Here is a 9,370-nt window from a genome sequence, read left to right as displayed (position 1 = left end):
CTTTGTCCTATGATTGCCAGAAGTGTTAGAGACAAGGTGGGTGAGGTAATATCTTTTATTGGACCAAATTCTGGTGGTGAGAGAGACAAGCTTTCGAGCTTACACAGAGCTCTTCTTCAGGTCTGGGAAAGGTACTCCCAGTGTCACAGCTAAATACAAGGTAGAACAAATTGTTTAGTGTAAGTACTTAACATATTTCAAGGGGCCGCTAAAAGGTGAAGTGGCCCATTAACACCCCTTCAGTCATCGGTGGGAAAGGAACAGGTAGGGGGGAAGGCAGCTGCAGTGTGTGTGTTATAGATTGTTGTAATAAGACATAAATCCAGTGTCTCTATTCAGTCCATGATTTTTAGTGTCTAGCAAAGTTATAAATTTAAGCTGCCAGGCTTGTCTTTTGAAAGTGTTGTGTAGGTATCCTTTGAGGATGAGGACTGAGAGGTCAGATATAGCATGATTGCTTTGTGAAAAGTGTTCCCGCACAGGTGATGTGATCCCTCTGTCTTTTATAATTTTCCTGTGTGAGTTCCTTCAAGAGCGTAGTGATTATTTGGTTTCATCCACATAGTTGTTGTTGGGGCATTTAGTGCCCTGGATAAGGTACATGTTGTGCATTGTGATAGGCATGTGTTGGACCCCATGGATCCCAAAAGGTTCACAAGAAATGTTAATTGCCCCCTTCATTTTGAATGGTTTCTTGCAACATATGTTAATTACTTGTGCTTACAAATATGTACCACCTTGTAGTTAGCTGTGACACTGATTAACTTTCCCCAACTGGAAATAGAGCTATGTGGAGCTCAAAAGTTTCTTTCACCAACAGAAGTTGGAGAAATAAAAGTATTACCTCATCCACCTTCTTGCTCTCATATCCAGAGACCAACACAGCTACAACTGCAGACAAAAGTAAACCTACTCATATTACATCATTATCATTTTAGTCTTTTATTTTTATGTATTCCTGGGGAGAAGTGTGTTATGTGTACATAATAGTTTAAAAAATATTATGCTGTGTTCCAGAGACCATGTGATATTTTATTCTACTCCTGACCAACAAAGAAAATTCATTCTGCTAAATAAGAGACAGCCAGCATGTTCAGTGGGTTTTAGAGCCCATGTGTAGACAGCTGTATATGTAAAAACATAAGAGTTGGGGCATGAGGGACACATTTTTCTCAAAGCACAATACAGCTTGCATACAGACCAGATGAAGAATTAATAATGAAACTTTTATTCTTGACAGCTTTGTTCACAGTAGGAAGGAAAATTACTCAAAATCAAAGGTAAGAAAAAATATTATAGGCTTCCAAGATGACTAGGGAGACCTGGCAGTCAATCAGCAGGATAACTATACTAGATGACAGAGTGAAAGATGACTCCAAAGTCACCAACACACCTATCTGTATGGAGCCACCTGCCACATGATTCATATAATTGCTATACAGACAACAATTCTACAAGTAGTCCAACACAGAGGGGTTAAATGGTCGTCACCTAACTGCCAGCAAACTGCAGCCATTTTATTTTTCAAGCGATGCTTATCTAGAAAAATCTTAAAAAGGAAGCTAAAATACTGAGGATTGTATAATGCTAGGATTGCTAACCTGTATATACCACAGTAGCACATTAGTGTTTGTATTTAAAGGAATAATTGCATGTGGCACAAAAAACCCCACTATATATTTTGGGACTGATGACTGAGGTGATTGGGATTTTTTTCACTTCTGTGCCATTGATTTAAATCCGGCACCAGTTGGGAGTAGCTCAAAGTTATGCTCAGATGGCTCTTTAGTTATGCACTGCAGGTGAAATGAGTTTTGGTCTCAATGCACTTTCAAGTGCATGCTCCACAAAAAAGCCTGTTGGCAGTGAGGCTAAAGATTTGAATGGCCTAGAAACTAAACTAATTCTCATTCCTTGAGGTGATCCCTCCAGAGCAAGGTTCAGACATGCTGGCAAGAAGGTCTGTGGAAGCTTTTTGCTTTTGCTATCCAAGTTGTAGCAGATGGTCTTATGATGCAATCTACTAAACTCCTTAAAGCAAATAGTAGAAAAATGTTTTCATTTGGTTACTTGTTCATTTTTGAGTTAACCGGAAATGTCATGCCATGCCCTTCCTGAATGCTAGTTAAGGTGCTTGAATACAACACACTGCGTGCCAGGACTTGATAGCCGTTGCATGGCTAACTTTGAGGTGATGGTTGACCCTAGTAGTTTAATGAAGTTCTATAGTGTAGCTATTGCTGGTGTCAAGATACATAGATAGGATTCCCATATGTCTGCTCTCACTGTAGATACAATTGATTTCTAGAGTTAAGCGAGATAAAGCCAATGACTTTATTCATGAAAATAATAATGGGCACAGTAGATAATTTTTGTTTTTGCTGTTTCCATTGATTTAATGACATTGCTGTTGCCAGCTGCCATTGCCCCCTCTTCAAAAAGTTACTTTTTAATATATTTTTTCCATTTGTTAACAGTATGTTAGCAGTGATTGTAGTTCAATGCTGGCAGTTTTTTCTCAGTAATTGACTCAATGTGCAGTATAGGTCTACAAAGTTCCATATATTTTGTAACACTGTTAAGAAACCTGTCTCTTATGCAAAATATATGCCACCCCTAACCTCAGGTCTAGCAAATACAAAATGTATCATATGCAAGATACACAGGGCCAAATGGGAGCTGCACATCCACATCCAAGGTCAGAAGTTGGCCTGCTGAGTGGTGGCCTAGGGAGCAATGAAGTCCCTGTATTGGCTATATACAATAGGGTACATGTAACACAGAATGTTCCATTCATTTGACAGAAAGGATGAACTGATGAGCATTTATATTTTGTAGCAGAAAGCGACCTCTTTAATTGTCTTAGAAATGAGGCATCGGCTATGGTCAGCAGTGAGTTCCTGAATGTGTCTCTCTAATTAGATTGTTTAACACAGGATGATGTAATCAGAAATTCAGTTTCCAAATATACTGTAGGATTTAGAGGGCAAGGGTGTCTTGTAGTTAAAATATTGATGTGGGACTTGAACTGGCTTTGGTTTCTGGCTCTGCCACAGGCTGCTTGTATGACCCTGGGCAAGTCACTTATTCTCTCTGTGCCGCAGTCCCATACCTGTAAAATGGATAACACTGCCTTTATCCCATCCTCTATTGATTTTTAAATTGTAAGATTTTTCGAGCAAAATGGGCTCCTGAAACTGGTTGGAACCTCTAGGCCAGTGGTAATCAACCTGTGGCTCGCATGCTGCCCATTTAGCACACAGCTGAGGCCCAGCTCAGTTGTGTGCTAAAGGCTGCAAGCTCGGGGCTGCTGGTTGCCACTTGGCCCTGAACAGCGGGCTCAGGGTCCGGGTTGCAACATGGTGGGCTCAGGGTCCGGGCTGCTGCACAGTGGGCTCGGGGTCCAGGCTGCTGGCTGCCTCCCGGCTCTGTATGGGGAGGCTCCAGGGTCCCTGCCCTCACCCTGCACCGACTCTCCGCTCCTGGCCCCACTCTGTGGAGGGGTCTCTGGAAGGTGCTGGGTATAGGGGGGCACTGTGGCTCTCAACCTGCAGCCCAGGTAACACTTTGTGAGACACACATGTGGCCCGCAATGATAAATAGGTTGAGAACCACTGCTCTAGGCATTACCAGAATACTACTCCTAATACAATATTTACCTCATCACTTCTTAATCTGAGCCTTTGCCAGTATAAATATAATTTGGGATTTAAAGTGATTTGTGTTGGGGGTGGGGCAGGGATGCTCATAACCCATTTCTTCAGCATCCCGGAAAACCTCCCTAAAATTTGCTAGTGGTTTCCTGTATTATACAGACACGAGTCACAGAGAGGCTAAAACATTGAAATAATGAGCAGATACTGACTTCCTCCAAGGTGTCTGCTTCACTGAGCAAATACATGTCAATGGATTGGTGCAGCACTTGCAAGTCTGTGACTCCATGGCAAGGTAGGACTGCCTTGTGTTGGTGACAACTCATGGCAATCTGTGGATATTAGTCAGAGAAGGGAGACCTTTGGGCAAAAATAGGGGAGGGCGGGCAGGAATTTATGAAGCCTTCGGTTTAATTATTTAAAACATAATTGTACAAAAACTTCACTTTAACCTTTTCATAGTGTTTTTTGTTGTTGTTTTTGAAACATTTAGTACATGAAAGAATCCAGTGTGTAGACTTGCGTTTGCTGAATGTATTCTCTTAAATGGACCAGTCAAGTGGGTAAAAAATGATCAATGCAAAAATCTTCTTTAATGCAACCTTTTTAGAGTTAACACTACAATAACAGTCAAGAGAAGCAAAATTTAACATTTCGATAGCAACAATTTCACCGTATTGCACATAGAGCACTATGCCCTGATTTAGCCAACCACTTAAACACACTTACGTGCCAGTAAAGTCACATCCTTGGATGGTTTAAATTGGCAAAGTTCCACTAAAGTCAATGAAGCTGCACCAGTTTGCACCAGCAGAGAATCTAGTCCAGTGAGTTTTGCTCAGTTAAAAACTGTACATTCTGGCTCAGTGGGATTTGATAATTTTGCAGGATTATTTTTGTGGAGAGCAGTCCTGCAGTATGTTTGACAAGTAGTTTGGTAACAAATACCACCATGACATTGAAACATTTGAGGGTCTACCCTTCCCTCCTATGCATATATGCTTCCTTTTAATACTAACAGGATTTACATGTTTGCATCAGTGGGCACATAGACTCCTCCTCTAATATCTGTATTCTCTTCTGAGAGTGGAATTAGGGTTTTTATATCACTTAAATTTAGCTTATAAATATTTTTAGAGATGTATTAAATCATATCACATTTTCTTCAATATTCTTGACGAGAACATTAGCTTTGCACAAGAATTCCTGATTTTGACACTGGGTTTCATGACCTCATGTGACTCTCTTCCAGTGCACCTGTTAATGATTGCTATATTACCACAACCTCACATGCTTATCATCTTCTAAAGAAATTGTTCCAGTTGTTCATGCAGACCCATACAAGAGGCCAGGGTCTTGGTTTTAATGTGTTCTTAAAAAAAAAAAAATCAAACCAGGAGTGGGAAAACCATGAAAAAGCCACAAGATAGAATTCATTATGATCATTAACAGGCTGAGCTAACGGCTTTAAGAAATACTAAACTTAAGTTGGGGGTATGAGGTGGAGTTGGGTGTGTGTGTGTATGTAGCTGGGGTGTGTGTGTGGTTTTCCTTTTTATAAACTTGCTAATAACTGAGTGAGACATCGAGGCAGCAAGGAAAGCCTAAAGAATCATTAACATCACTGGTTTGGAGTCTGCAGGAATCTGTACCATTCCAAAAGAATGTGGATCTTGTTGAAACATAATGAGGACTAAACTTCCTTAGGTTATTTAAAAACCAGGGTCCTGACCACTTGCTGTCAGTAAAGATCCCATGGCACCTTTTGTAGAAGTTAGAGGTATTAGCCCATGTGTCCCTGGCCAAATTCCAACTGGCTAATTACATTTTTCTGTCTTCCTGAATTCCCCCTGCTGTTTCATTTGTATAAAGTATTCTTCATGCTCTCTTGAACTATTGTGTAGTGTTGATGTGCATTGCCAGAGGTCCCTTTCACTTCATTGTGGGCTGCATTTCAATGGTGAATGAAATATGTATAATAAATATATATACAGGTATACTCAGTGATGAGCTGCCAAAATATTAACAACCGGTTCCCTCCTCCTCACCTCACGAGGGGGTCATGCCCCCCCGGGGGGTCATGCCCCATCCAACCCCCCATGTTTTTGACACCCCCCCGAGACCCCTGACCCAGCAGGTTTGGTCCTGCTTTGAGCAGGGGGTTGGACTAGATGACCTCCTGAGGTCCCTTCCAACCCTGAGATTCTATGATTCTATGATCCCCCCCCTTCCCTGTCCCCTGACTGCCCTTTGCAGCCCCATCCAACCCCTCCTCTCATTCTTGATGGCCCCCCGGGACCCCTGCCCCATCCAACCACCCCTTCTCTCCGTCCCTGAGTGCCCCCACCATCTCATCCAACCCCTGCTCCTTCCTGACTGCCCCCCAGGACCCTTGCCCCCATTCAATCCCCCTGTTCCCTGCCCTCTGACCGCCCTGACCCCTATCCACCCCTCCACAACCCACCGAACACCCCCTCCCTGCTCCCTGCCCCCTTACCACACTGCCTGGGACCGGGACCGGGTCCGCTGCGCCGGGACCTCGACTGGAGCTGCGGGGCCCGACTGGCCGGGCCGGGCCAGCACCGGGGCCGGAGCCAGGGGGCCCGACTCCCCGGGACAGGCTGGCCCCAGGGCCGGAGCTGCTCGGCCGGCACCGGGCCGGAGCCACGGGGCCCGACTCCCCGCGCCGGCACCAGGCTGGAGCCGCTCGGCCGGCACCGGGCTGGAGCCGCGGGGCCCGACTCCCCGCGCCGGCCCCCGGGGCCGGAGCTGCTCTGCCGGCACTGGGGCCGGAGCGGCGGGTCCCGAGATGGGCCGGGTCTGAGCTGCGCAGCCGGGACCAGCCCAAGCCGGGGGTGCTTGGCTGGGACCGGGCTGGGGCGCTCGGCCGGGGCCAGGGGGAGCAGTCCCGCCCCCGGCTTACCTGCCTGCTGCTTTTTTCAGGCTTCCCGCGAACATTTGATTCGCAGGAAGCAGGGGAAGGTGAGGAGAGGGAGGGCGGAGCATTCAGGGGAGAGGGGGCGGTGAGCTGGCGCCGGGGGCCGGGTGGACAGCTGCCTGAGCCTTTGTTAAATTTAAAAGCTTTTTAGAACCGGTTGTCCTGGAACAACCGGTTCTAAAAAGGCTTCTAAATTTAACAACCGGTTCTTGCGAACCGGTGCGAACCGGCTGGAGCTCACCACTGGGTATACTACATATGTAAAGGTGATATCCATGTGATAAACTGTGACCTCAGGTGTAAGTAAATCTATTGTGCACTTTTCACTTTCTCACCTGCCTTTTGCTTTCTAATCTATCTTTCCTGGGGTTTATTTTAACACTTCCTGCCATCAGCTTTAATGAGCAGCCATTCTTTAAAAAAAAATCAACCTGACACAGAGATTTCCACAGAGAAATACCAAACTCTGATATTTCTCATACAAATAATTATCTCCTCCACTGGGAAAAGACAATTCCCAGCTCCGAAATGGGGGAACTCCGCATTGGCTTCTACACCTGAATGGGCTTAGAGTAAAGGAGTTTAACTTTGACTTTTTTAGTAAAGCTAGCTGAAACTGTATTGACAAAGCAGTTTTCCAGGGGAAAATGCAGGATTATGTTTATCATAATCTAAATATTTTGCAGGAGTGTGTCTATTTCAACTAAATGTTTACAGAAAAAATTTGAAACAAATTGTTCCGTTCTTGTTTCGATAACATTGTAATGTTTCATTTCAACTTGCTTACTTTGATTCATTTAATTTTGAATTTTGTGTAATAAAATATTGATTTTATTGTATTTAATATTACATATAATGTATTTTATATTGTGCTATGTTATGTATTGAAAGAAAACACTTTTGCCTTGTCAAAATGAAACATCTCAATGGTTCCAAATCAATTTTTATTTTTGAATTTTCATTTTGTGGGAAACTTCTTGATCAGAAAAAAATGCCAAGATTTAAAACAAAAACAAATTTCAATGTTGGAATTTCCCATAAAACAGAAACTCCAGGTTCTGAGTAGCCTTTAGGAATAGAAACAGCTTTTAAAAGTCATATTTCTAGGTATGTTTATATGAACTTCTTCTCCCCTAGAGCCTTGTATAGTTGGGCTCCTAATAATCAAGGTGCCTGTTGCCTGGGATATCAAAAATCCTTTATTAAAAATCTCCCTGAAACATTCCTAAAATACTGTATATACTTGATCAAAAGCCAGTTTGTTTATAAGCCAACCCGCCCCCCAAGATGGATAAGTGAAAATGGAAAATTTGTATAACCCGTTCATAAGCCGATCCTATAATTCAGGGGTCAGCAAACTTTTGGCTCCTGGCCCATCAAGATAAGCCGCTTGTGGGCTGAGATGATCTGTTTACCTTGAGTGTTCACAGGCACGGAGGTAAACCTAAGTAAACAAAGTATCGCGGCGCACCAGCTGCTTACCCTGATGGACCGGGACAGCAACTGGTGGGAAAACTTTTTTTTGGGGGAAGCTGAGAGTCAGGGGAGTAACCCCTGTGACCACCCCCCACATGACCCCACCCTTAGCCCAGGACCCCCACACTCTCCCCATCCCTTCCCACCTTATCTGGGGAGGGCCAGGGGAGGATTCATCTGGCCTGGCTGGAGCTGCTCCAGCAGGCTGGGCGGTGCGGCCACAGCTTGCTCTGGGGGTTGGGGCTGACTGGCATAGCTGCAGCCTGACAGCCCTAGAGCTGCAGCTGCTTCGGAAGCTGTGGGGAGAACAGCATGGCCAGAAGCAGAGAGACTCTGGCCCCGCCTCTTCCCTTCTGGCTCTGCTGGCTATACTGCCTCTCCTTGCTCCCTCTGTTGCGGGAGGGGCTGTGTCCCACCTCTCCCTCTCTATACACGTTCACAAGCCGACCCCCTTCTCTGATGCTTCCCTTTTTTACTAAAAAAATTCAGCTTATGAACGAGTATATATGGTAATTGTTTCTAGAACACACTTGTTTGGTTTGACATGCTTCCTCAGTCTTTAGTGGTGAGGTCATCCCAAACTCAGGTCAATACAATGTTTATAGCATGCCATCGTGTGTTCTCTCTTTCTTTCTCCCCTTTCTACCACATCTCTGCCTAATTAGATAGAACACTCAGATATGGCTGCCCTGTGACTGCCATCGAAGTTCTGTTGTGAGTTCCTTCCTCAGACATGGGAAGGTCCATTTTGGCTCAAGGGTGTAGGTGGGTCCTGATTCATTATCCTTCTGTCAAAGGTCCTGATCCAAAGTGGAAAGGCTCCCATTGACTTCCAGTGGGCTTTGAATCAGGCTCAAAAGGAGCCCTCTGCTATCTGTAGTTGATCTGATCTGTGAGGTTTAAAATAATGAGAGCAAAATTATGCCTCTGAAGTACCAGTCTGTGTTTTTTTTTCTTCTTTCAGTGTTATCTTGCATAGCCACAGTCACAGGTCCAAATTCAACTGCCATGTAAATAGGAGTAACATATTGAAACAAATAGAACTGCTCACACTGCACAGTTGAATTTGACCCAGGGTTTATAAAAAAAACCTTCAACTCCCCCACAGCAAAGTGATAGATCTATGAGAAGGTTGGGAAATGTGTCTGGATTTTTTTTTCCTCTTCAGCTGAAACATTCTGTGACTTTGGCTCTAATCTACAGGGCGAGACGATGAACATAACACCTGTCAGCAGCTCGCAGCAAATGCTGTTGGGAAGTTTTAGTATTTATTTATTTTTAGTATTTTTGTTAAAGTAGTTAC

At 44.3% G+C, this 9,370-nt stretch overlaps 1 long non-coding RNA gene across 1 annotated transcript in view; it reads left to right on the top strand.

Moving 5' to 3' along the window:
* Positions 1 to 1,877: 1,877 nt before the first annotated feature.
* Positions 1,878 to 9,370, top strand: part of LOC123364673 — a 55,542-nt gene continuing 48,049 nt past the window's right edge. Inside the window, exon 1 of the long non-coding RNA XR_006577205.1 lies at positions 1,878 to 1,960. This is a non-coding gene — a long non-coding RNA (uncharacterized LOC123364673). The remainder of the gene's footprint in view (positions 1,961 to 9,370) is intronic.

The sequence above is a fragment of the Mauremys mutica genome, chromosome 2 (genome assembly GCF_020497125.1).
Source record: "Mauremys mutica isolate MM-2020 ecotype Southern chromosome 2, ASM2049712v1, whole genome shotgun sequence".
Taxonomy (NCBI): Eukaryota; Metazoa; Chordata; order Testudines; family Geoemydidae; genus Mauremys; species Mauremys mutica.
This window is presented reverse-complemented; position numbering and strand designations above follow the sequence as displayed.